We start from the raw sequence: 27361 nt of genomic DNA, 5'->3' as shown, positions 1-27361 counted from the left end.
TCAGTACCTGGTGAGAGCAGAGTGAATACTGCGCGCGAAGCGTGCATCGTGAAGCTTTTTAGAGAAAATAGAAAGTAAAGTGGGTGCTTAGAGAGCTTTAGAGCAAATGTTGAGAGTGTTTCTCAAGAGAGTTTAAAGATCAGAGCTCTATCTATTTTTCGTTAATACTGTATTATATGTAGTAGCGTTCTGTAGGCAGTATTAATAAAGGTTATAAAAATTCTGTTCAATCATGTGGTCCAAATATTTGTATAACTGAACTTAGAAAATTATTAGAAAAAATCGTTAAAGATAACTCGCGCGCTACTGTAATTCATATCTCCGCATACGCATAAGTATTAGACGTTCCGTTAGCTTTCGTCAGATTATAAAACATTGATAGAAAAAAACGAACAACAGAAAGACAAGAAAATTTCAATAAGTTAAATAAATAAATAAGCTGAATAAGAAGTGTTCTTATAATCAAAATATGCTTGCCCTTTAAATATTTGCATTACATGTTGCAAAGCAGATTGTTTACATATGAACATATATTCCAGCTTGTAACTTAGAGTAATCAATCAATCAATCATACAAACCTTTATTCCAGATAGACATTCAGCAAGTTATTTTTGCTTGAGGATAACATGTTCATTCAGATTAAATTAGCATCTTCTAAATAGCCCAGCGAAACCATGAAAAAAGTACCAAGTATCCCCAGCTAATTACCATAAATCTTTAAAAAAGAAGTTTCAACTAAATACTTACACGAAGCTTAAGAAGAGAAAAATCAATATCTGTTGGTGTTATGATGTGCTCGTGGTAGTTGCAACTAACTTTCGAGCTTTGTCGAATTTAGCACGTGGTGTGCCGACCAAATCTAATAGGTTCGTCTTCGAAGGACCACCTCCGTGATTAGGAGGACAAAACAGCTATTGCTAATGGTCTAAACTTCTAAAAAGAGCGACTCGTAGCGTGGTCAGATGACTTCTGTCTTTCCCTTCCACGGAAGGTTCCCTCGACACCTCCGTGCGAGGACGCATCGCGGGGGTGAGGCCCTCGGATAGGTTGAGTACATTTTTCGATAGTGGTGGGGAAGGGTGGTTGGCGAAAACTATTGGTTAAAATCATAGGTAGGAAAACTACACGAAAATGCCACCCCTCAGACCATAGGTCACTCTCAGGTACCAAGCGTACCCTTGAGTGACGCACGCGGGAATTCCGAGTGCCTCGAACAATCACCGTAGCAGACAATAACGTTAAGACGCGCTTCGTGACCATATGAATGCAAAAATGTACAAGTTAAAAAAGGGGCGAAGATTCTAAGTCGAAAACAGGGCAATAAAAGGTAAAAGCAAGTTCTTAGATTGAAAGACTACGATTGCCGTGGCGTCATAAAATTACCGCTGCTACGAAACGAGCGAAGGCGAAAAATATATGCAATAGAACTACATGCTAAGAAATCTAAGGGTCGGGCGGCTGACATACCTGTCGAGGATTAAACAGTTGGATTCGAGAGTAGTATTACACGTACACAGGTACGTCGAACTAATAATTCGTATTTCTCGATCCGGCATTGTCACATGTGCGTTCGTCAACGACAAATATTCCCGCGTTAATGTTTACCGTCAAACAAAGAGAAATATTAGGTGTATCGTTAATAAAATTTACCTTCCACGCCGGAACGGATCGGACGGAGAGGAGGGATGGCGTACGATAATTAATGAACGAATGCGTCATCGTTTCGGGATCATTGTCAACACGCGGGTGCATTATATCTCGCAAAGCGGCATCCCTCCTCTTTTTCGATGGATGTCGCGGTTCTGTCGTAACGATAATTCGGTCTTTGTCGCTGTAAATCCTGTTCACGGTTTCCCAGATCCTCTATTGATTCGCGTTTGTTGTATTTTATTTAATCCTCGCGATATTACGTTGTCGCTACCAGATAGCGAATCACCGGGAGACACTTGTGCGCTCGTGAAATATAGATACGTATGTACGTGAGAGTCGAATTTAAAGGTAAAATTGACCCAAAGACTTGAGTTTTTTTTTTTTTTTTTTGAGAAGTTAGAAGGATTAGTGTACCTACTAGATGAAGTGTGCAGAAAATTTTGAAATGGGAATCGCGAAGAAAATTGTAAAGGTCGCTGTTTACAATTTTTTTAAAATTGATCCAAACGACTTGATTTTTCTTTTTTTTTTTAAGAAGTTAGAAGGATTAGCGTACCTACTAGATGAAGTGTGCAGAAAATTTTGAAATGGGAATCGCGAAGAAAATTGTAAAGGTCATTGTTTACAATTTTTTTATCTGAGCTTGTGATGGAAATTTAAAACACATTTTTTGTAGATTTATGTCAGTTATATATACATGTTAAGAGTTTCATTGTTGTTGTTTACATTTGTACACAATACATTTATTGTGAAATACGAGAAATACAGGAAGAAAGAGCGATATTTGCATTGTAGATGCTTTTAAGAGTTTTTGGGAGTAATTACTGCGGCGTGTAAAATTAGGTAAAAAATAAAAAAGTTTGAAGTTACGATACGCATTAAAAATGAGATTGTAAGAAGGCATAATGGTAACATTGTTTCCATTTTTGGTATTTCGAAAATTAATACGTATACTAACAGATAAATAAATGCAGATATAAAAGGGCTCGTTTACTACTGCAAGAGGTATATATTGAAAATAAAGAAGTTTGGAATTACGATACGTATTAAAAATAAGATTACTGGAGCTACTAAAAATAAGAACTGGAGCAAGTTGATTTTTGAAAAAGTTGAAGTTATTCGCGACAATAGACAAAACCTAATATGATCGTTTTATCTGTAAACAATCTACAGTGAAACCAAAAAAACGACTTGCCCCACTTTCAAAATTACTGGTAACATTATCACTTCTATTTTCGGTATTTCGAAAGTTACTGCAGGGTATAAAAGGGTTTGCCCGCTACATTTCTCTTAAAACACACAGAATCCTCTTTTTACGTCGTCCCTCTAAACTCTCTTTCTAAATCCACCTTTATGACGTGCCATTTACTCTTGAAAAGAGTCGTCCCCACATTATACACACTCGCAGCTGCCGTTTAGCTACAATGATGCCTATACGGATTTCTAAACACTTTACTTTCCAAACATTATAGCGACACTTTGCTTTAAAGAATTCTCTTATTTCAATAATGCTCTCTCCCGACCGTTGTAGCGTGTTCCGTGCTGGATCTATCGAGTGTCTGCACGAGAAACGCGAAATCGACATTTCTTTTACAGAAATTGAGCAATTGCGGTGGAAATTTTCATAGTGCAATCTCTGATCGCGGGATAGTTTTTTGTACTAATCTATCAAAAGGAACGTAACGAGTGCTCGTATGTTACAGCGTCAATTGCGTACAGTAGATTGCAGATGCTTGCGATCAAACCACACCTTGCAAATCAATTTTCGCTTATTTTCCACCAATCCACTTAACTCTTCGTTTACAAGCAATATTTCTACTTGTAACTCAAAGCTGTTCCACCTTACAGACGTATTAAATCGAGCATTGCGACGTGAATGAGTTTGTCTGGAACCCGGGCTGCGCGTGAATAACGATCTATGAAATTATTCCACGTGTGAGATAGCAATGTATTTCTATCTTTAGCAGATTTATGGATAGAATCGGTAAAATTGATTGCTCTAACGCAATCGCAGTGTCGTTAATTCAACGGTAAATAGTAGAATTTACTGCAATTTATCATAGATAATATGCGTTTGAGCTATAAATCTATATTTAAGCTGTGTAAGTGACTATGGAGAAATCGTCGAAAATTCATTGCACTGATTTTGTTATGCAAATCTTACGTCGTGTAAGTAGCTTCGATTAAATTAGCGATTATAAATCAACGACCAAGGGATATACTGTCTCTAATTTTCAAAAAACACCTGAAATTCTTTATTCAGGAAACCTTGGCTTGGCTTATTGATAGATCAGCGACGAGCCGTTGTTTCTGTCGACCTTAGAAAACCTAATTTAATTTAAAATTTGATTTTAAATTAATCAGGTGTTTCGATCAAATTTTTGGTTAGTTTAAAAATTGTTCGTGTACAGGGTGGAATTTTTAATTTTCATTTTAGTTAACAATGAATACATTTTTATATTATTTCATTGTCTGAGAGTTATAAGCCACTACTTTCTAAGTAAACTTATTCTTCGGTAAATTTTTCGAAAACTGTTTCATATACTAATAGACCGTGCTAAGGGCAATAATTATTATTGAAGTCGGGTCCACGGATTGCTCAACACGCGAGAATTTGTACGATTGAAATGGTCAACACCGTCAGTTAACCGTGAAATAATCTGTTTTAAAAGGGCGACGAAGAACAGAGAGAAGAATGGAGGAAGCAAAAGTGGTCATTTCACAGACACGGAGAATCCTCCTGAATATTGTACAGCACAAAATTGTAGCTGAGCCGCGTATTCGCCAAAAAAATATCTGTCTATAATCGCCTAATCGCCTAATCTCTAAGAACTTCACCACGAGAAACACTAACCGCTTCAGACTAGAATTCGTCTAAAAATTGTCATCCATTCAGACTTAGCTGGACCTTTCTGAACCAAATTCACGTCAAAGTTTTAACAAATCATTTTGCTAAACGCGATCAGGACGGTAAATTTCCCTCGATTCTATCTTCAGCGTCGGCCAGACACGCGATCTTGATATTCCATTCGGCGAGAGTGGATCTGAAAATAATTCGAGAGACAGTTTTACGATCACGAGACGAAATGCTCTTCTCAAGTGTGATTCGTTGACCAAGAAAGATCGCGGTCAAGAGGAATAACGACTGCAAGGAGACACGATGTAGACATGAAGCGGTTTATGGCACAAACATCACCCTGCTCCCGAGTGCATTTCGCTCGGGGAAACCCCTCGACCCGAACGATCGATCTTTTCTCGCCGAATAAACATCCACCGATTGATAGAAAACGAGCTGCCGTATATTCATCTGCGAAAATATTCCCGCTGTTGCAGACTTTGCCGCTATTGGACGCTGGAATAATTATTGAAACATGTATCTATCTGTGGTACGTTTGTGTTCTCTTCTATTGTTTCGGCGAGCGTGATTTTTCTTATTGTTGAAAGTTAGGAGATGTTAATTTGGCGAGGATTTTACGTTAAGCAGATACTTGGATGCTCGAAATCACGATATTAACACTGGAACTACCGGCCGGGTCAAAATTACCTTTGAGCAACTTTCGAGAAACTGTGATTGTTTGATTTGTAGTATGTATCTTCGTTTGTAACTTTTTGAATTTATTTTCTACGTGTATTTGTCCATTTAATTTTCCACTCACGTTTTGTTTACATTAAAATTCACTTTTGGAAAGTTGCTAACGGGTCATTTTGTCCTGATTGGTATTTCCAGTGTTAACCCTTTCAGGACGGAGTTTGTTACACACTTTTTCACCTGTTTTTTGTGCACTCAAATTTTGCAAGAAAGAAAATTAGGAAAAGTTCGCAACCAAAGTGTGATATAGAGATTATGGATAAATATCTCAGCAATCTTTGTAAAGTTAACTTGAGACGTGTTGTCCCGTTAGTCTCGAAGGGCTTAACCCTGAAAAGTACCCTCGAAATTTAATTCATGGATTAGAAAGGTGATTTGGTGCGTTCGAGTAATCGTTAAATTCGCAAGAGTAACTTTGACCATATTTTTTTATAATTTAGCATAAGGTAGAAAAGTGATTTATTCGACAATCTAAAATTTTTTAATTTATTATAATACTTTTTTGCTGTTTATCGCGATTAATTGTATAGCGTAATGAAAGTAATACTCGGATTGGATTCAAGGGAAGCAGAGGATTATCCTTCAATTTATTGTTTATCAAGATTGCTCGATACGTTGAATTGCTAGCATTTACGAAACGCGTCGAACAAATTACACCGTAGTAATAGCTATTTCAAACGATTGTATGAAACGATTTTCCTGTGATGACAGAGATAATGTCGGAGGATTTTAATTTATCTAGGCTCGATCAGATTCGTTGCTGATGGTATTGCGATGCATTCCACTTTCTCTCGCGAGCCAAACCTTGCAACTATTTATGCAAAACTGAAGCAACTTTTAAAAGAACAGAACGAGGAAATAAAATTCGAATCTGATTTCGTTTACTCAATTCGTTAGATTTAAAGCAATGTATTTTTCTTGGCCGATTGAACATTTTGCATTATCCATTTTCTGTCGAACGTAACTATAGTACCACTACAATTTTCAATTTTTTTGGGAGTTTTAAGTGATAACTTCTAGGTATTAATAATATCACGTGAAAGAAGATGGTAAGAAATTAATATAATGAAAAAAGTGCATTTATAGCACCAATGTAATAGCAATATTAAATTATGTAATTATTCTTTCAAAATTCAAGAATCTTGAAAATGTCACTGGTACTATAGTTATGCCCCGCAGCGTACCATTTTCACATTTCTTATCTTAATTCTCAAATTTAATAAGTACAGACTATAAGCTTGCGAAAGAAATAAAACAAATTCTCAAATTGCATATTCAATTTCATAAGGCAATTATTCTTTCAAAATTCCAAAATCTTAAAAGTGTCAATTTATTACTGTTATGCTCCACAATGTGCCATTCTCATATTTCTTAAAAATCATCGTAAGTCTCAAATTTATGTAGATTATAAATTTGCAAAAGACAAGAAAAATTCTCAAATTGCACGTTTAATTTCATAACACAGTATTCTTCATAAACATACACAGAAATCTCTTGCATGCCCACAGTAGGTATATAAAAAAATAATGAAAAATTTTTGAGCACCAGAAATGAGATAATTGTATGAGACTCAAAGAACTACCAAAAAGTAACCTAAACGAGCGTTGTTACATACCTACCTTCGCACAAATGACCGCTGTACGTATTCTCGATACCACTTATAAAGTGACTAAGATGAAAACGTCCCGAAAGGAGGTTCTCTCCTCGATCGACAGCGTTTCGTTTCGTTTTTGAGGCTGTAATTACTTGCTTCGCCGGCATTCGGTGTGCAACGCTCGAGTTTTGTTCTTTCTCTCGTGTCGAGCAGCTCGATAAGATCTCGAGAATGCCTCCTTTTTCCTTACTTTTCTTCTCTTTTTCCCGGTTTTTGTAATTAGCCTGGGAGACCGCCTCTGTTGGAGGCGGCTAATAATAGGCACGCGTTAGTGTAAGTCAACCGCGTTTAGATCAATATCATTTCTTGTGGGTCAATGGGGCGCCGCTACCATCGTGCGAGTCGATCGTGTGCATATGAGCTTCTAATAGGGGTCGATGTGATTTTACAACGCCGATACTTGCCGCTTTCTATAGTACAGCCTTCGTGAAAATTATTTATTGCATCCTATCCTCCTCCCCCCCTCTCGCTTCTCATTAACGGTGTATTAAATTTTACGGCACTGCGAGGAGTAAGGTTTCTCCGTGTTTTTCGTTTAAGATGCGTGTATCGATTAGCGAAGTTGGAGGGAATGAATAACTATTACCTCCGCGTGGAATTAAATAGGTAATGGTGTATTTAGTCGTTGTGGTAAATGGAAGATTCCTCAGATTAAAGAAACTCTATCTGGTGGCGAGGAATTTAGTTCGAATTTATGAACCCCTTGTTTTACGATCCTTTTATGTTTACGTATGGTGTTCCTGGCTAGTTAAAGTTTGGATATTAAGTAGCATTTGATATTTGAAAAGAAACGGTACTTTTTGTTTAGAAAAAATTCTCAAACTTTGGGTGTTTACAATTTTTAGACGTCTTGGGGTGGTGCACCCCTTTAGGGGCAATAATAGAATACAGTCTCTCATTTTACTTGAAATGTTTAACAGTGTGTTGTTGTTTAGAATAATTTTAAGGTAATATCAATGTATGTACTTACGACAGAAATTGCATTTTTTTTACCTGGAATAAGTGTTAAGGAAGAAAGTAATACAATTGGTAGATGAAATACTGTAAAGCAAGAGCTGCCTGTTTTGCAGATAGAATATAAATAAAAAAGCGACAAGGTAGTGCGTTCTTCCGTTCAACCATACGCTTAAGTTCTTTGGGTCAAAAGAGACCCGAAGAAGACGCAAACATTTTACGTGCAACAATTCTCCTCACCATCACGCCATATGAACCCAGACAAGAAACTTTTAACGTAACGTCAACGGAACACAAACTTGATAACAGCAAAACTAATTAAAACAAATAAGAAAGCGATGGGTCGAAAAAGACCCGAGGACATATTATTCCCCGGCCTCAGGATGGTGCATCCCCTTGAAAGTCAAGTTAGCAAAAGAAATGTGCACTTGTTTAAAACTCGAGGCATCGGAACACTCCGCGAGAACGTAATAATCGGATTCCATCGTGAAACAAAAAGAGAACAATTTCATTCCAGCAGCCGTCCATCATACTCTCCAGCGAGTGCAACTGTTTAAATTCACGGTCCGTCAGAGGTCCTACGTGTGTGTATACATACCTCGCGAAAGTTTCTCCGTAGAATTTCAGCGGTGTTGCAAAAACGCCAATTAAAAAGAAAAATGAATTGAAAACAAAATCGGTTGCTCGAGATAGAGTAGCATGACTCGAACACAACTAATTACCTCTGCCTCGGTAACGGCCTCGATCTCGTGTTGCCAGAGAAGTTGCCGCCGACGACGACGACCCCACGGGCCGGTTAGAAATATAAAACTCGTTATTCGCGGGGGAACGATACATCTCCGGTTCCATTACGGTTCGCTTTCAAACCTCCTCTGCCAGTCGAGCCCGGGCAAAAAAGTCGAGGGAAGAAGAAGCCACGGGGATCTCTCTCTCTCTCGACGGCGGCAGCGTATCGCGATCGAGAGTTGGATGTAGCGAGCGGGAGATGAAGAGGAAACAAGAAGAATCACGGATGGCTGAGAGACACGTCTATCTGTAGCCTGTGTGTACCCCTTTGTGCCGCGATCCGTATCGAGTTGTCAGTCGCGGTTTCGCGCAGCGGGCGGTTTTCCCTGGAGCGTCCGCGGCGAAGAAAAGCGCTTCGGAAGGAAGATTTTAATCGTGATCCAACGGCGCTGCGCGAGCGCGGCCTTTCTAACGCGGATTAATATTCGACTTGGAAGTGGTCCAATTAATTAGGCCGAGTTACCTCGTGGGCGTTAATCACGCGAACCGGCACAATTCACTCTCACTATCGTGCAAACGCTGTCTCGTGTCTCGGTTTATTCGTATGCATGTGTGTAATATCGAGCGTGTGAATCTGACGATGGTTTATATACAGCCGGCTCGATAGTATTTCGGGCTCGAAGCTGGTCGTGATTTTTTACGAGCAGAGAGCACCTGAGATGCGAAACGCCCGGATACTCGGATGTTTTATGATCGACTGTTTTCAGCTGGGCGTTTTACGTTGGAAGTATCGGCCGCTGGAAAGCGTAAATGGTGAATAATGTAGCGTGTCGGGAATGGTCGGGGATTTGAATAAGTGTGTTTAATCTTCGCTGGTTTGGATTAATGGGGTGTCTTTGAATTTTAGTAGGCATGTGTTATTCGATATTTCAGATTGAGGTCGTTTAGGTCCAAGTTAACATTTTTCACTGTTCTAGGGCTGTAAAAAGTTTGAAACAATTCTGGGATACTCGTCGAAGTCTCTATTATAATATGTAATTGATTGTTAAGTCAAATGTTTAAGACTTTTTTCAATAGAATAAAAATTCGTTTGGAAGAAATAGGGGTTAATTTTAAAGATACGTAATAATTTTAAGCGAGCACCAAAGTGAATTCGTGACGTAGCTTCTTAATATTATTATACTGAGATGAACAATTTTTAATAAGTGTATTTTTAATACGAAGAGTTTTCTAGTGAATGAAATAAACGATAATCCATTGATTCCCAGTTCAGTTACTCAATTTCTTAATCATTCAGCAACATACATAGTATGGACCAATAGAAAAGTGTTATACTATCATGCTCCATATCTTCAAACACACCACACAAACTAACCAATTACAAATTAAACCTAGAAAAACCAAACAAAAAAAAAGGAACAATGATATGTACGAACATGGAACCAAGATAAAAAGCGACCTTATGGCACGACCTAATAAAAGCACCCCTTTACCTACAGAACCCAACCAGAGATACAAGCTGCTAATGCAAACCTGGTTTTCACAGTCAACTAGGTTCGATGAATATACAAACGAATCTGTTATTCCTCGAAGACGAAGATTTTAATTTCTGCATCGCTTCGGATCGTTGATCTTCAAGTGTCGAGTGTTCTCGAGTTTTCCGGTATCTGTGCCGGGGTCGTTGCCATCTTGCCGCTAGTAACGCGTTGTTCGTCATCCCTCATTGTTCCCCCGCGAAAGAGGGTCGAAGAAACAGAGAAGAGTCGCGAATTGTTAATAAACACAGTGGGGTTGGTGTGCTTGTGACGAGAGGAGCGAGTAGTAGTCGTTGAATCGCTGCTCCGATTTGCGTTTCACATCCGCTGCGGAGCGTCGTCACGACCCTCCACGCTCCCATTATTCGTTAACGAACCGACGTATTAGTCGCTAATTAATAGCGGATCCGTATGAACACGTGTCGTACAGTTTGCGATCCAAGGAGCTGGTTCGTTGCTGTCGTTTGAGAATTATGTTCCTATCTAATTAGAGCCTCGCTTGTCGTCGTGTTTCTGGCAACGTCGGAACTGATAACTGGTTAACCCCTTAACGCTCGTGCTCGTATCTCGCATGCTTCGATATAAATTGGTACGCATTTTTTTTTTTTTCGTTGTTTTGTGTCATTTTTCGTATTGTGTTGACTTTCCTGTTGTGGCGAGAACGCAAGTTGCGATATTGTGAGTAATGAGAAATTTATTTCTACACACTTAGGAAATAAATTTGTTAAAAAGAGAGTTGATCATTTTTGGTAAACGAAGATGGGAAAAATTTGAGCGTTAAAGGATTAATTTCATCGCTCTGAATTTGTTTCCTTGGCTTGGCAAATTTTTCTGTAATTTCAGTGTAAGTGAAATTGGAAAGATATCGGCGCTTCCTTTGAGAAAATAAATTTCAGGGTTTCGGAAGTGAGAAATATTTCGCAAATGACAATATTAATTATTTCACAGGCAATATTATTTCTGTACCGTTAGAAAACAATTTTAAAAAATAATAATGTTGATCATTTTTGACAATTGAAGATGAAAAACATTTGAGCGTGAAAGGGTTAATTTCGTTATTCGGAGATTTACATTTTAACGATTAAAGTCACGTACATTTCTTCTTTATTTTCGTTTACGAAGCTTTCATTGTTTATATCGCGGGAAAACGTTATAAATCTTGGGGAATTTCGAAAGAATGGCCGTGACAGGATTCTACCAAAGTGTAAACAAGATGAAACTGCCATTTCGCTTTTGCTAAGCGGATTTATCGTACGTGGTACACGACCGACTAGACACGGAAACGAAAAGCTCGCATGTCGCTGTTAAGTCGAGTCTGCTGCCGAGTTGAAGCAACGTATTAAGTCAAAGCTGAAAGTTCGAGAGCAGTCTATTCCTGGCCGGTATAGCTATATTGGTCAGACAGAAAACGCCGGGGTCAAAAGTTCATGGAACTTGAGTGTTTTTGACTTTGCAAAAGTTTTCGCTGTCCTTCTGCCGTTCGTCCGAAAACGATTACACTGTCTGGGATTATTGCAAGCTCTGTTTGTAGCTCTTGCGACATTTGCAGTGATTCAAGGGATCAAGTGAGTTGATTAAGGGATGAAACTGTCTTATTGTTAGTACGCGTATCTTTTCGCAGGAACTATCTACAGGATGATTTTTAAATGCCTACCTTCTTGCAAATCAATTTTGACCAAAGTGTTTATTATTATTTATACTTAATTTTTCAGTTTCTTTCTCAATTTTTCACTTTTCAACTGTTAACTTACATACTTGTATGTTCTTTCGTGGAATATTATGAAATAATGTGGTGATTCAATGGTGAATCACGCTTTCGATTGAATTTTCTTTGTTATCACTGAAATATCATTTCTTTGATTGTTATTTAGGCAAATGAAAGCCTCACTCGATGACCCACCGGTGAGTCACTTAGGCAAATAAGAGCCTTACTCTATGGCCCACTGATGGGTAACTTAGGCAAATGAGAGCTTCACTCGGTGACCCACCGGTGAGTCACTTAGACAAATAAAAGCCTCACTCGGTGACCTACCGGTGGGTCACTTAGGCAAATAAGAGCCTTACTCGGTGACCTACCGGTGGGTCACTTAGGCAAATAAGAGCCTCACTCGGTGACCTACCGGTGGGTCACTTAGGCAAATAAGAGCCTTACTCGGTGACCTACCGGTGGGTCACTTAGGCAAATAAGAGCCTTACTGAATGACCTACCGGTGGGTCACTTAGGCAAATAAGAGCCTCACTCGATGACCGGTGAGTCACTTAAGCAAATAAGAGCCTTACTCTATGGCCCACCAGTGGGTCACTTAGGCAACTAAGAGCCTCACTCGGTGACCTACCGGTGGGTCACTTAGGCAAATAAGAGCCTTACTCGGTGACCTACCGGTGGGTCACTTAGGCAAATAAGAGCCTTACTGAATGACCTACCGGTGGGTCACTTAGGCAAATAAGAGCCTCACTCGATGACCGGTGAGTCACTTAAGCAAATAAGAGCCTTACTCTATGGCCCACCGGTGGGTCACTTAGGCAACTAAGAGCCTTACTCGGTGTCCCACCGGTGGGTCGCACCGAACTGAACGCGTTAAGTAATAAAACTAATTTCTCCCAGCCAGAAATATATGAAAAATCAAACAATACGCTAATATCGTGAACTGAAAAATAGCGTTTCTCCGCGATTATGTCATAAATTGTCCCAAGCAAAAAGACTGAATGTTTGCTGTTCCATATGTGAGAACATACAATGGCATTAATTTCCAGCTTGACAAAAGGAAATAACGAACGTGTCTTATCAGTGTTATCTTTGTTGCGTGAAAAATAAATCTAATTCTTACTAGGTGAGTGTGCTTTTATAGTATCCCTATATTATTAGTTTCACAGTTGCTAGTAATTTAGAGAATGTGCAGTGTAAGTTCCAAACACCCTAGAGAACTGATAGTTCTCTTATCGTAACTGTAATCAAATCAGCTTACAAACTCAGAGTGTTGCTAACTTTGGATCGCAACCACGCGTACTTCTAGTTCGGGGAACACGTGCATAGAATGTTTCTTTATTAATGGGATGCACTGTGGAGATTTGTTTCAACAAAAGGAAATCATGAATACGTTCGTTTTGATAACCTAGAACTAAGATTTCTTCTGTTTTCGTTGTTGAATTTTGCGTAACATGTGGACTCTTATTCGAGTAAAACAAAATCCTATTCAAAATAAAAAAGGGACTTCTGTTAATTGAACATTTCAAGTGGCATATTGAAGAAAATGAAAATAAATTAGTGCATTGGAGTATTAATAAATTAAATATCACCTAAAGAAGTGTAATTCCTCTGTTTATATTGTTTACTTTCATGTAAATTTGGATCCTTTATCGAGTAAAACGAAAACCTACTCAAAATAAAAAGACTTGTGTTAGTGCAACATTTCAAGTTGCATACCTATTGAAGAAAATTAATTTAAATTAGCCAATTGCACTATTAATAAATCAAAAATCACCTGAATAAGTATAATAAATTAAATTTCACTTGTGACAAGTAAATCTGTAAAATTATCACTCACAAACTTTCTTTACCCTCGTAAACAATATTCCAACCCTAAAATCGAACGTCCTAATAAATCGATATTTATACACACAGACACTTGTTCTACATACTTAAACAGCCTACGTACTCGCCGCAGCGATACATTTCCTGGTATCGTATTGTAAGTAGTTGCAGCTATGAAAGAAGTGAAACGAAGGGTACTGCAAACGATATTAAACAAACTTATTTCCGTCGATAAAAACTTGGTTATATTTACAGGAAACGTTACACTCGCGGGGCGGGAAGGGGAGGGAATAAATGGTATTTACTTATCGCAATAGCATGTCTCGAGAAAACGTTGACAGGGGGGTTTGTACGGAGAATGAACGCGACCGTGATATTGTTCCGGCTGAATAACGGAGATTTGTAAAAGTGGAATTCGCCGGTGTGTTGCTTTTTCCTGCTAGGGAAGCAGAAGAAGGATTCGATAAATATTGGAATTACATGATAGAAACGGGGGAGATCGTGCAGATATTTCTTGCAATAATCTGTTGCTTTATGCCCGTGTGTACACGTGGTAGGTGCGTTTATGTAAAGTCTAGAAACTGTTCCGATCCGTACGTATTAAAATACACGTTTTAAAGATTCAGAAGTCGTATACCGATAAATTTCTGTCTGGATAAAAGCGGCCGGTACGTAAGATAACAGCGGCCGGAGGTACAGTGATAATACATTACGGTAACATTGGCATTAAGTCTGAAATAATACCGGGCAATCCTGGAATAAACCGTATTCCGTCGTATTTATACTACTTAGCGTTCTGGAAGAATATTAACCCTTTGAATACAAGGTTTTACAATGCAGGGTTTTAAGGGGACTTTGACGTCGCAGAATGCTTTCAGTTTTATTTTGATTATTTTTCAGTTTTGTTTATTTTGCGAATTTACCGGACAAAGGAACGGATCAGAAGCGAGAAGTAGCATGGACGACATTATGAATGTAAATAGTGATATATTTTTGCTAGGTTCAGTGTCAAAATATTATTATTGTATTTATACATCAGTTAGTTCAAATTTTTGAATTGTTGGTTCGTTTGTAATTTTTTAACGCAGGTTGAATTTTGGTAATGGGGAATAAAGTAAAGAACGGTACTTCGTGCATATTTCGTTATGAAAAATAGGGGCAAAGTAAAAGTAAGATGTGGGTTTTATACTTCTTTATTTATCAAGATAAGAAATTTCTTAGTTGGAGGATACGTTCTTTAAAATAATTGAAAAATTTTCTGATCGAATGATCTTGTCGCTTTTAATAAGGTGTAGAACTATTATTTACCTTTAATTTTGAATACTACAAGGTTTCTGAATAGCGCAAAAGGACATTAATTTTACGACGAATTGCAGTTTACAAGTTTGAAAATTCTCAAAAAATTAAATACCTCGTATCACAAAGTTACAACTTAAAAAATAAGCGAATATCAGCATTGAGAGAAACGAAATAAAAAATGTATTCGTGAAAAATCCCTAATTAAAGTACACCCTAAGATATAATTACACTATTTTCAAGCACACTGTAACACAGAGTAACCTATAGCAATCCCAGGAGTAGCAAACGAATTTCATATTTCCAAAGAAACGAGCCTCCCGACTCCGAACATCCGCGTGCTGTAATAAACATATGCTAAATGCATCCTTCGAAGGATAGTTAATAAATAATTTGGTTACTTGACACTTGCGGCTAGGTTCTAACGAAGGGAGCCACTCGCCGCGATACTTGATAGTAATTTTCCCTCGCGAATATTCTGGCGCGAGCATCGTGTGCATCGTGTTAAAAGGGTGCATGTCGGTTATAAAGTGCATTGCACTAGCCAACCTAATAGGTAATTACAACGTAGCGTGAACTTACCACTGACATACACACACAAACACACGTGTCCCTTCTTACCTGGCCAACTCGATACACCTGTGCTGGTAAATGTTTATGCTTATGCCTCTGACCTTTGACCATTTAAATTAGCTAATTCAACTGGAAGCAAACGGGCGTCGATTACCTTTGATTCGTGATTAATATGGATCGTGGGACGAACCAGCAGGCAAATTTCTCAGGTATCCTCGAGTAAGCTTGATCAAACAGCTGGTAAATAAGCTATTTTAGGTCGTTTATTTTTTCGGATATTTCGAAGTATATTTGATGCTTTGGAAAAATCTCCAGTAATGAAATTTAGGAGCTTGGGAATAGCGTATAATGTGATTTGGTTATTTTGTTACGTGTCGGATTATACTTATTTTGCACCTTCCAAGAATGAAGAGTTTCCGATATTTTTTGGACCTTTATATTTAAGCGTGAGGCTTCGAAATTATTTTTGACATTATTTTCGAGATTATTAATATTATATTTTTTATTTTATTATATTTCTTACGTGGAGCTTGAGATTTCATTGCATAAATTATGTTTTCTATTTAATTACATATTGAAATGTCTTTCTTTCACTTGGGAAATTTTATATTGAGTTTAGCTTGACATAAGACCTGAAACGAATTAAAAATGTCTTTCTTTCATCTCTTCCTCACCTCCCCTAAAAATTTACATTTTACTTTCCCTTCTCAAATCTGCATTTTTTCCACCCTTTCTCTTTTACTGTATTTATATATAAATGCCGATATTAATCTTTGGGAGTGACGTGGTGCAAATGATTACCCGCAAAGTGGGTAACGAAAATATATTTATTCAACCAATAATACTTAAACTAATTTTAGATGTAAGGCAATACGATGCGCGTAGAAAGGAAGTCTACGACCAAAGGCCTCCTGCCTTTTCCCTGGGAAAGTCCCAGGAATTGGAGCGTGGGCCTGCATTTCCGAGGCAATACTCTTTTCCTCGAGGACGAAGAAACTCGGAGATGTTTGGAAAAACATCTCTCGATTCTTCGCCTCAAGGGCCAAGAGTTGCCAGGCCTAAGTGCGTGGCCCTTCCGTGGCGGTCGCCACAAATCCAACGAACACAATTTTTTAATAGTGTGTTACCCGTTGAAGTACAAAACATATTTGCATTTTGCAAATATCAGTTACATTTGTCCAAAAATATATACAAATTACGTAGAAACATGGAGGATCAGAACGGTGATTTGACTGGAAATGTTTGTTACTGCTCGTGGTTGTGGCGATGAACTTTCGAGCTTTGTGGATGTTTGCACGATGTTGTGCCGTCTAGATACTGGTTCGAAGGACCACCCAAATGATTGGGACTTGTAAAAACTGATCTATGGTATCGCGTGATGTGAGCTGGCTGCTCCTTGGTTCTCCTTGTTCGTGGTGGTTGAACGACTACTCGACGACTCAACTCCCCGACGTCGCGTCTCGGACGTCCATGAGAGGGATTTTCGTTGGGACACGCTGATTGGTTAATGGTTAACGATTGCATTTGCCAATCAGTGTGTCTAATATCGCCTTTACCGCCTTTACCGCCCTTCCAGTGCGCCCTTAGCGCGCTGTCACCTTGGAAGGGTGGGAGACGGTCGCAAACCCAAACCGTTGGGTGGGCGGAAAGTCCCAAAAATCTGGAACTTCCTCCGGGTGACTGATCGGCAAGCGGACCGTTACATACAGACGTGCCGTTCGGAAATTCGTGGTTCATGGTATATTCGTAGGCTATTGAGCGCGAGGGACACAAATTACTAGAAATCTAGCATAGCAATTCTAGTGACCCTCGCAGGATGTAATTAGACCCGTGCAAGCAATAAACGAAAATCCTCAACTCAAAAATAACCGTTCCCGGTCGATCGTGCCATAAACCGTTTCTACAGAAAACCTAACAATGTTTGACATTGAGAAGTAGCGATTCGAGTGGAAATCGAATGGAAATTTTTGACACTGAAAAACAGTGATTCGAGTGGAAATTTTTCACGTTGAAAAATGTTCCTTTGGCAACGTATTCGAATCTGGTTCGAGTTTGTTTCAGTACGTATTCTCCAAATGGCATCGCTCAATTATGGTTCCTTTAACATTTTTTCCCGTAACGCAAATTCGCGTTCTCTATTTTCCCCGCCAAACATCTGCCACTTGACTGAAATAAAATATTTGCTAGTGCTGGTCGGACAGACGTGTTCCAAGTTATTAAACTAGCTATCGGGAGGCACGGCTGGCTGGTTCACTTTTAAAGTAAATTGAGGGAGTTTTACGGTGAGTTTGCTTCTTCTGCGACCGCATAATTATTTCATCGGGGTGAATGAAACCACTGCGATCTTTCCACGGCTATGTAGAGGAATACGAGCTGTTCGAAAAGTTTTACGCACTCTGCATGAAACTTTATTTTAGGCGCAAATAATATTAGGTAACTTGTCTCACGCTCGTTTTGTGTAGCTTGAAAAAAAGTATTCCTCTTTAATAAAACTAACTTAATTTAATACTATTTTTGTTTTGTATCATATTTACAAGTTTAAAAAAAAAAGAGACAGTTGTAAGAAATGTTTGGTGCAGAAAAATGCAGCTTTATTGAAACGAGTTTGTAAAAATTATTTATGGCTAAAAATTGTAAATTTATATTCATCGCGTAGTTTTATTAGAATATGTGCAATTTTAAGGTACACGACATTAAGATTATTAATTCGTGGCAATAAAATATTCGTAAATTTAATTTTAATTTTGGAAGAAACAGAAAATGCTTCAATGGCCAGATTTCAGTTACGTTTGAAAGAATATGTAATTTGCAGCACTTTTTCTTTGTTTATTCATGGAAGATAATTTATTGTGTTAGTTATTCATAATAAAAAAAGGTTTGTATTATTTTGTATCTATAACATACTTCACTACTGGCATGATATCTAGCCATCAATCGCATTACAATTTCTTTCACATGAATTAAAAACACAATATCCTACGCTTTAATTATTCGAAAGTTATTATGTCTAAGAAAACCGATAGAATCAGTCGTGTTGCTTGTAAGAAGTAGCGAACCCTTTTTCCGTTCATTTTGTCCACGTACCATATATACCGTGTTCCACATTTACCAGCAAAATGCTGGCTGGTAATGACGTGAACATCCTGTATAAGATTTTTATTGAACCGAGTTCATGTGTAACGAATCGTGATTTCTCACAAGTCATTCACTTTTTGTCTCGTGTTCCTCTGTGAGTTGGTCACATTTTGTACTTATACTACTTCAACCAGCTGTCGCACCTCTTACGAAAAGAATGATTATGATGTTGGAATACTCGAAACTGTTTCATAATATTTCTCTTCGCATCTGTGAAATGAAGAAGCTTAAAAATTTCGCGAAATTTGAAGCCTTACAGAAATATAGTTCAAGTGGTGCTAATTACGAGACAATTTTTCCTTTTGACAACGAAATGGTGTTATGGGTGAAAACACCCCTTTAAAAAATTGTGTTTTCGTATTATCTTAATTTTTGCTGTTAAAGCTTTCGTAATTCGTATTAAAAATGAAATCGAAATAAGGTAAATTCCAAGTTGTGTGGCTTTTGGTGTCCTACATGCTTTGTAAGCTTTTTCTTTAAATTAAGAGTGATGGGGTAAGAGTGATGTCGTTGAAATTACAAATATATTTTCTCTCGTTCTACTTCTTCTGTAGTCACTATTTTATTTGACGTTATTTAACCCTTTCGTGACCAGTGAGACGCGAGTGTCGCATTTTAGAACTCGAAAAGAATTGAACACAGACTCGGTGATCCATAGGTAAACGAAACATTAAAAAAACAAGTCAATTATTTTATTTCGTTCTCCAAAATTATTCAAACTGAAGGTATTAAAAATTTTTCCAATAATATAAGAAGCATGAAGCATAAAATAAAGGTATTTAACATTTTGCATTACTTCTCTGATTAAATACTCGTTGCTACTTCGAGTGAATTCTTCACACGACTCGCGAGTAAACAATTAAACCTGAAACGCCCGTTAAGAATAGTTCAATCAAGCATCTAACCGCGTAAATATCAAGCTCCTGTTTACATTCCGATAAAATTCAAACGCCGTCGCACACCGGTATAATAAATGGTGATGCGTCGTGGACCTTGATCAAGTCTTATGATCAGGAGTTCTGGCGCAGGTTGATGATTGTTCTCGCTGGTTCGAGGTGTATTAAAACTTCGTTTTTCCCTTGATGAGATGTTGTAGATGTTTGATGAATTCTTGTTTTAGATGTTTAGTTGAATTTGGATTGTTCGTTTCGCGACGATGTGTCTCGTGCACTCGTCTTACAGTGATTGACGGTTTTCAGGTGTGCAATGTTCGTTTCGTGACGATGTGTCTCGTGCACTCGTCTTACAGTGATTGACGGTTTTCAGGTGTGCAAGTGTTTATATAGACATTAGGTTGGTTCTGATTGGTGGTTGTGTTATGGAGGTGGAAAACGTGGTGTGTTCTACTATTGGTCGACGAAAATTGTGACCTTTTGGGGAACCGAATTTGTTTACAACAAACGGTAACGAATATTTTATGGTCCCGAGTGTTTTTGGGACCTATTGTCCGAGTGTCGCGCTGGTGCGTCCACGGGGGGTATATTCCGAACGTCGGCACCTCGGTCTGGCGGCCAAATGTGACTAAGTGGCTTCTTACTATAATCCGCCGAACCGAGACTTCGTTGCGTCCTAATCAGGTCGCAACAAATGGACTTGCTCTCAATCCAGCCATCGGAGCTTTTATGAAGAAAGCAGCGCACGAGACAGTATCGTCGTTCATCTGATGAATACAAATCGCCCCAGCAATTGGAAGCTCGGTGAAAAATGTAATCAACGTCGTCTAACCGCGTATCGCTGTTCCGATTATGAAAATAACGACACGGGCGACACGCAACTCAAAGAAAAAAGCGAAAAAGAAGAAAATCGACGTACCTACAATCTCGCGTTGGAATGCTCATAAAAGGGTAGTTTCTGGTCGAAAAATTCTCGTTGCAGGCGGCCGGCGAGATACACATTTGGGAGAACAGATTCGTGAAAAAATAATGATCCCGTCGTAGAAGTGGGGGAATGAGTAGAAAAGGAAAGGAAAAAGAAGAAACCAGGAACGAAAAGAGAGAGGGCGCGCGTGTAATTTCGCGAGGGGTCCTTTTTTCCTTCTTTTTTAATGAAACGAAAATCACGCGACGATCCCGAGCGGTCGATATGTCGCTGCCATTAACGTTGAAATTTTTCCAATTCGTCGCCCACTCGTTTGTATCCTGCCGCGCGACGTCCATCCGTTACCCCGGCTGCAACTTTTTATCCGGCCACCCGGTATTATTGCGCGCCGGATATCAATCACTGCCGCTAGCATTATTGGGTTAGTACTTTTACTGTTTATTTGCAGGGGAGAGAGGGCCACACGAGTGTTCCATGGAAGGTGGTGACGTACGCCACCCTGGATTTTATTGATTCATCGGTGATATAGGACCGATATTTTCATTGGTCAAATGTGAAGAAAATGTTTTAATTGTTACGTAGAGAGTTTTCTTTTGGTATTCTTGATCGGTTGTTTCTCGTTATTTCGTGATTCTATGCGTGTTACAATTGTTACACGTTTGGTGGATACTTTGGAAGTTTTGAATAGGGAGTGAATTTGTTTGTTATGACGTATTATAAAAAGTGCCATACTTCCTTGACGTATGCCTTCTCATTAACTGAAGAAAAAAGCTACATTACTTGAAATTTCATAGAAACCTACAAATTAGAATTTTTATCAAATTTCATTTTTGCCTCCTAAGAAACGCCATACTTCCTTAATAGATGCCTCCTTATTAACTAAAGAAAGAAGCTATAATACATTACCCTAAATCTCTTAGGAACCTATTAAAATTTTCTATCAAACATCGTTTTTTTCTCCTAAACAACGCCATATTTCCTTAACATATGTCTTTTTATTAATTGAAGAAAGAAATTACATTACTCCAGATCTAGAAACCTATTAAATTTAGTATCAAATTTGATATTTCATCTCCCAAAAAATAGGAGATATTTCCTTAACATCTTTTAAGGAGTTTTTGTCAATTAAATAAAGACACCACATTACCCCAAATCTCCCAGAAACCTATCAAAAACTTTGACCAAATTTCATATTTCATCTCCCAAAAAAACCCCACACATCTTGACCAAATTTTCTTACAAAGTTGCCTCTAAATCATACCTCGCATTGTTTCGAACGCGACAACCACGGTCGTCCGTGATGCTCGTTCGAGAAGAACGACGCGCACTCGTTGCAACGGACAAAGGTGTGCGAGATAGGCGGGGAGGAGGGGACATCGATGTCCAAGGGGTGGAAACTGGCGTGACCGTTTCGACAGCGGTGGAAACTGGCGTGACCGTTTCGACAGCGGTAGCAGCGGCGGCTTTCATCAATATTAACGGCCCTTTCCGTCGTTGTAAACGGCGTGGCGACCGAACAAAACGCAAAATAATGCCGGTCGTAACGTCACACAGCCTCCCCATTCGTGCTGGCAGCCATTCGCCTGGCCCCTTTTCGCGGCCGCGTTTCTACCTAGTAGCTGCGGCGTTAAATCATCGTTTGCATCAGATTACGCATGATTTCGGAAACACCGCTTCAATTTGCGTTACGATACACGCGTGTACCTACACGAGCATCGTGTCCTCCAGAGTGTTTTACGAACACCTGATTATTATCGTTTGCACGCATAGATCCCGCCTCTCTTCCTCCTCGCTTGATCACTTGTTCCACGGTGATCTACGATACCCGGTAATGTTTAAAATTACGAGCTGGTCGTTAGCGCCGTGCCTGGTGTCTTCCTTCCATCGAGGCTTAATTACAATTGCAAGCCTCGCCGCTGCTGGCTTAGTTCGAAGCTCCACGTGTTGGTTTCCAGTTTGCTTTTAGACGATCTTGCCGTGCTTTCTGTTGAATCGGTACCGGGGAACGGGATAAATTTAGCTTTATAGTGTGATTCTTCCCGTAGCTCGGCTGTATCCAGGGATTTTGTGTACGATGTGGATCGTGGGGGAATGAACGTAACGTATGTGAGGTTGTTTTACTCATTGTTTTGGTGGTTCTTGATTTAACTTGTGATTCGTGAATGGTGACTTCTTTGATTTCGTTGATAGACGATGCTTCTCATTGATAATTAGATGTCAGACAAAGTACATAGTTGTATTTCTGATCTATAAAAGAGGGGTTTCTGACTTTTATATGGCTTACAAGGTTTTAATTGAGAAATTTTGTCTTTGAGGATTATTTTGACAATAATGAGTAAATGGAATTGGGGGTAATTTATGAATCGTGAATGTTCCCTTTTCTTATTTTAATGGCTAAGTGATTTAGCTTATTAACTGGACGTCAGGCAAGTCATTCTTGATCTATAAGATCAGGATTTGTGAGTTTCATATGGCTTACGAGGTTTCAGTTGAGAAATTTGGTCTTTGAGGATTATTTTGACAATAATGAGTAAATGAAATTAGGGGTAACTTGTGATTCGTTAATGGTAACTTCTTTTATTTCATTTTTAAGTGATCAGAAGCCAAAATGATTCACTCTACTTTACGATATTCCTCCAATTTTAGTATTAAAGCACATGTTTTATGCTTAAGTTTTCATAAATAAAACAAATTTAATAAATTCTACTTTATGGAGTTCTACATATGGAGATAACTGAACGTCAGGTCCATAAAACAAGGATTTGTGACATTCCGATATTTCAGTTCCCAAATTGTACCTTTAAAAATTATTTTGTCAATAATAAATCAATTCATTGCTAAGTGATACATCTTATTGGCAACCAGACGTCGAAAATAAGGATTTGTGACTTTCACATGGCTTACCATGTTTTAGCTCCCAAATTTTGCCTTCAAGGATTATTTTGTCAATAACGAATAAATGATTTTGGGGGCAAATGAGCTTACTGCTTGTTAGCAGTTTATAGCATCAATCATGAACACATTCGAGGAAGTTCCGTTACTGTGATGAAAAGCTGATTGATTAATTATCTTCCGTGTTTTGTGTGCATTAACTCTTGCAAACGATGACTAGCAGGAGAAATAATTTTTGCAATTGACACTAAATTTCCTGTACACTTTATTTTTTCTTCTTACTTTCTAACTTTCTATTATCCTACACTTCCTGTATTTGACAATGTGTGATTAAATTTTTCAGATGTGAATTACTACATTTTTTTCAATAAATTTGTAAATACATTTAAAGTATTACACACGAAAGAAAAAATTTGAATATATTTGTAGCTAATGTTTACACTATCTTCAAGTCGTATTAATGTACAAATCGAATTAACTTCAGTTCGATTAATTTCAGTCACGCTATTATACCAATTGAACCATCGCCGTTCTAAACATTCGCAACGCAGTAATAAACTACGAAAAAAAAAAAAATAGGGGACAAAGCTTGACGATACGAATTGCTAGAATAAAAAACATCGTTCACCGGTGTTTCGTTTTTTTTCCTTCGATTTATAATTTATTTTTTTCCATTTTTGTATAAATTTCTTTTTCGTCCGAATGTAAATTTCACAGACCGCGTGGTAGCAAAAGCTTGATAAAATTTATATCTACTGAGGATTAATTCGTGGAAATATAACGCTATCGAAAACGCCGCCACTGTTTCTCCGGGCTGCGCGAAAGTAAAATGTTCACATTTTATAGGATTATTCAATTTGTATACAACCCGTGAATCATCGTTCGTATCAGATTACGCGTAATTTCGGGAATGGTGTTTCAATTGAACGTGGCGCTGCGTATCCATTAACCTACTCGCATGACCATGATGGCCAGTGAATTTTTCGAAAACCTGATTACACAATCACACGTACGATCGCGGTCCAACGTCGAAATTATTACGTCGAAACTGTATAAACTGGGAGCATTGTTGGATTATTTGTTTTTTTTTTTATCTAGAAAGATTAGACGTAGAAGTTACGAATTAAATTTTCTTGCCTCGTACAGTTCAGCGACGAAATTAAATTAGGTTTCTCTTTTTCGAGAAACAACGAAATGCAAATATTCTTCTTTTAATTCGTGTAAATCATGTTTAGGTATACTGCTGTAAATTCTGAATTTTTTAAATTATTTATTTTCCTTATTACTTGTATACATACTTGAGGGATTTAAATATTTTTAGTGAAAATGTAAAGAAATAAATGAGTCACTCAGAAGCCAAAGTGACCAACTCCATCAAATTAAATTTTCTCAATATTTTTTGATTTACGAAGAGTTAAGCACGAAGCGTGTGCTTTAATACTAAAATTGGGAGAATTTTAAAAAGTGGAGTTGATCAGCGGCTCAAATAATAATGTAACTGAAGGTGTACGAGTAATATTTTTTAAAATTTGTAAGAGTATCGTCGAGCGAATAGGGACTCGCGTTGGTTTATGACCCGCAGACCGAGAGGTCCCAACGCCTTGACACCTCCACGCGCTAAGGGCTGGGTCAGGTAAGGACCCAGCCACGTGCGACACTGACTTTTCTCCGTAGAAACCCCTAACCTGTGCCAGGGTTTCCCGAAGGCCAGAGAGGGGCGTCAAGGCTCGTATATGAGGGCACGTTAAATAAGAACGGAGGAGATTGTATTAGATCGAATTAGGAAGCGTGTAGTTGATAAGGACGGACCAGAAAAGAACGAGGCCTCAACGACAGACGAATAAATAAATACAGTTTTCAACATCAGTTTAAGCAATACTGACGAATATTATTTAGACGAAACAGCCCTTACAAATTATTTAATTTCGCAACAAAAAGTCGCATTTTCCCATAAAATTTCAGTACAAAAACGTGATTTTCAAAAAAGTTGTCAACATATTGCAAAAATCCAATACACTTCCTTAGATTACGCGACAAAGAGTAGATCTTGCGAAAATTTCCAGCGAATCGAGTGAAAATCATGGCCAACACCGACTTCAAAATTGGCATTCTTAAAAAAAAGACCATTTCACGGAAAGCTACATTACCCTAATTCGATGGATCGAAACGTTTCGAGAGTGCTACTATAGCGCTGCTCGCATATCCACGCGACAAAGTAGTAATACGTCGAATTAACGCGTAGCCGTGAGGTGGCTAATAACGCAACTATTTCGAACAGCGTTCGCCACTAATGTTAAATGGTGCGAATTACGGATTACGCGGGACGTATTGAATTTTGATTTCGTAACGTTCACAGAAATTATTCGGACGGCATTTCAGGGGCCCGTGCGTTTCACGCTAAGGCGATTACTCAATTTATGCGTATCGTTAAACGAAACAATCGCGATTATGAAATGGTTCCGTAACGGTGGCGACTATGATAACAACAAATGGAAATATAATAGCCCTCTCTCTCCCTCTCTCCTTGAAGCTGATAACGAGCCAAACTACTCGCGAAATACAATGGAGCAATTAATCATCACCGGTTGAAGTTCTTCGATGCGCTGCCGCACGAACGAACGATTTCCAAGTTCGCAATGCAAATCGGATTTTGGGTGAAATATCGATTGTAAGCCTCTGCTGCGGGACCACCGAGTGTCAAACACTAATGCATGTTTTAAGTGTTTCCCAGCAATTTCATTGTTGATTTGGTCGGGTAGTTATGCTGCAAGGATGTTGTAGCATCGATTCGATTTGTTTCGGATGAATTCATTGGTGAGGATGGTTTTGGAATAGGGAGGAAGTTTTTGTACCTACTTATTTTGTGAATGAGCAGTTGAAATGTAAGAAGTGTGTTAGTGTTTGGAAACACTGAAAATTGGAGAATATTTGAGTATTCTTTATATTCGTGTAAAGATGCGAAGTTTTGTTTTTAATAGAAGTTTGGTGTGTAAGAAGGAAGAGAAAATTGTAATAAATTTAACTTAAAGGTTTATTTTTGTGTAGCTTGAGGTCCTTTCACGTATGTTTTAAGTTTTTAGATGGGGGTTTTTTTAAATGATTGGAAGATAAGTAACAAATTAATCGGTCACCAAAGGGTTGAGACAGTGAGTAGGTACACGAAGTATTCAAGAATTCGGGAATTCGAGAAGATTTATTCTTTTGCTTCTGGATTTATTTTTTCCTGAAGTTATTTTCAAGTTATATGGAAAATACTGAGCAGGAAATTTTTCTTCACATTCTCTCATTTATCCAATGCAATTCTCGGGATCTCAAATTCTTACAATCTCAAATTCTCATATTCCCAAATTCTCAGTTTTTCAAATTCTCACGTTCTCAAATTCTCAACTTTTCAAATTCTCAATATCTCAGCTTCTCAACTTCTCAAACTCTCAATCTCTCGAATTCTCAACTTCTCTCGTTCTCGAATTCTTCAATTCTCAAATTCTCACATTCTGAAATTCTCAAACTCTCAAATTCTCTCCTACGGAATCAAAAAACGGCTTGAAATTCGGGACAAAAAAAAACCTCGAACGCGGAGTAAATTCGAAGAGTTCATGACACGCAGTCGTTAACGGGACGTCGCCGCATCTGTAGAGGGTGTAAAATCGTGGAATAGCTTTGCACGCTCATCCTGTCCGCGCTAGGCCGCACGACTGAAAATTAATTTTCCCGACCGCTTGTGCTGTTCTTGCCCGCGAGTAACGCGTCGCGGTAGTATTAGGTGGACGCTTTATTTACTGTCAGCCAATTAACATGCCGCCGCCACGGTCGCGAGCGTTTCACCCCGTCGTCGCGTGGCCGAAATCGATCGAACCGGACCAGAGTTGGTCCGTTTTCGTACTGCACCTCGTGTAACTACGAGGGGCAAAATTGCATGGCAAGCGATAATATCGGACTCGTGTTTCAAGCACGTTATCCTGAATCGCGGCCGCGGAGAGAAATAGCCGGTAGAGCGGCTCGTAGAC

This window comes from Habropoda laboriosa, unplaced genomic scaffold, assembly GCF_001263275.1.
Source record: "Habropoda laboriosa isolate 0110345459 unplaced genomic scaffold, ASM126327v1 scaffold143, whole genome shotgun sequence".
Lineage (NCBI taxonomy): Eukaryota > Metazoa > Arthropoda > Insecta > Hymenoptera > Apidae > Habropoda > Habropoda laboriosa.
The sequence above is the reverse complement of the archived record's forward strand: the minus strand, read 5'-3'. Positions refer to the sequence as shown.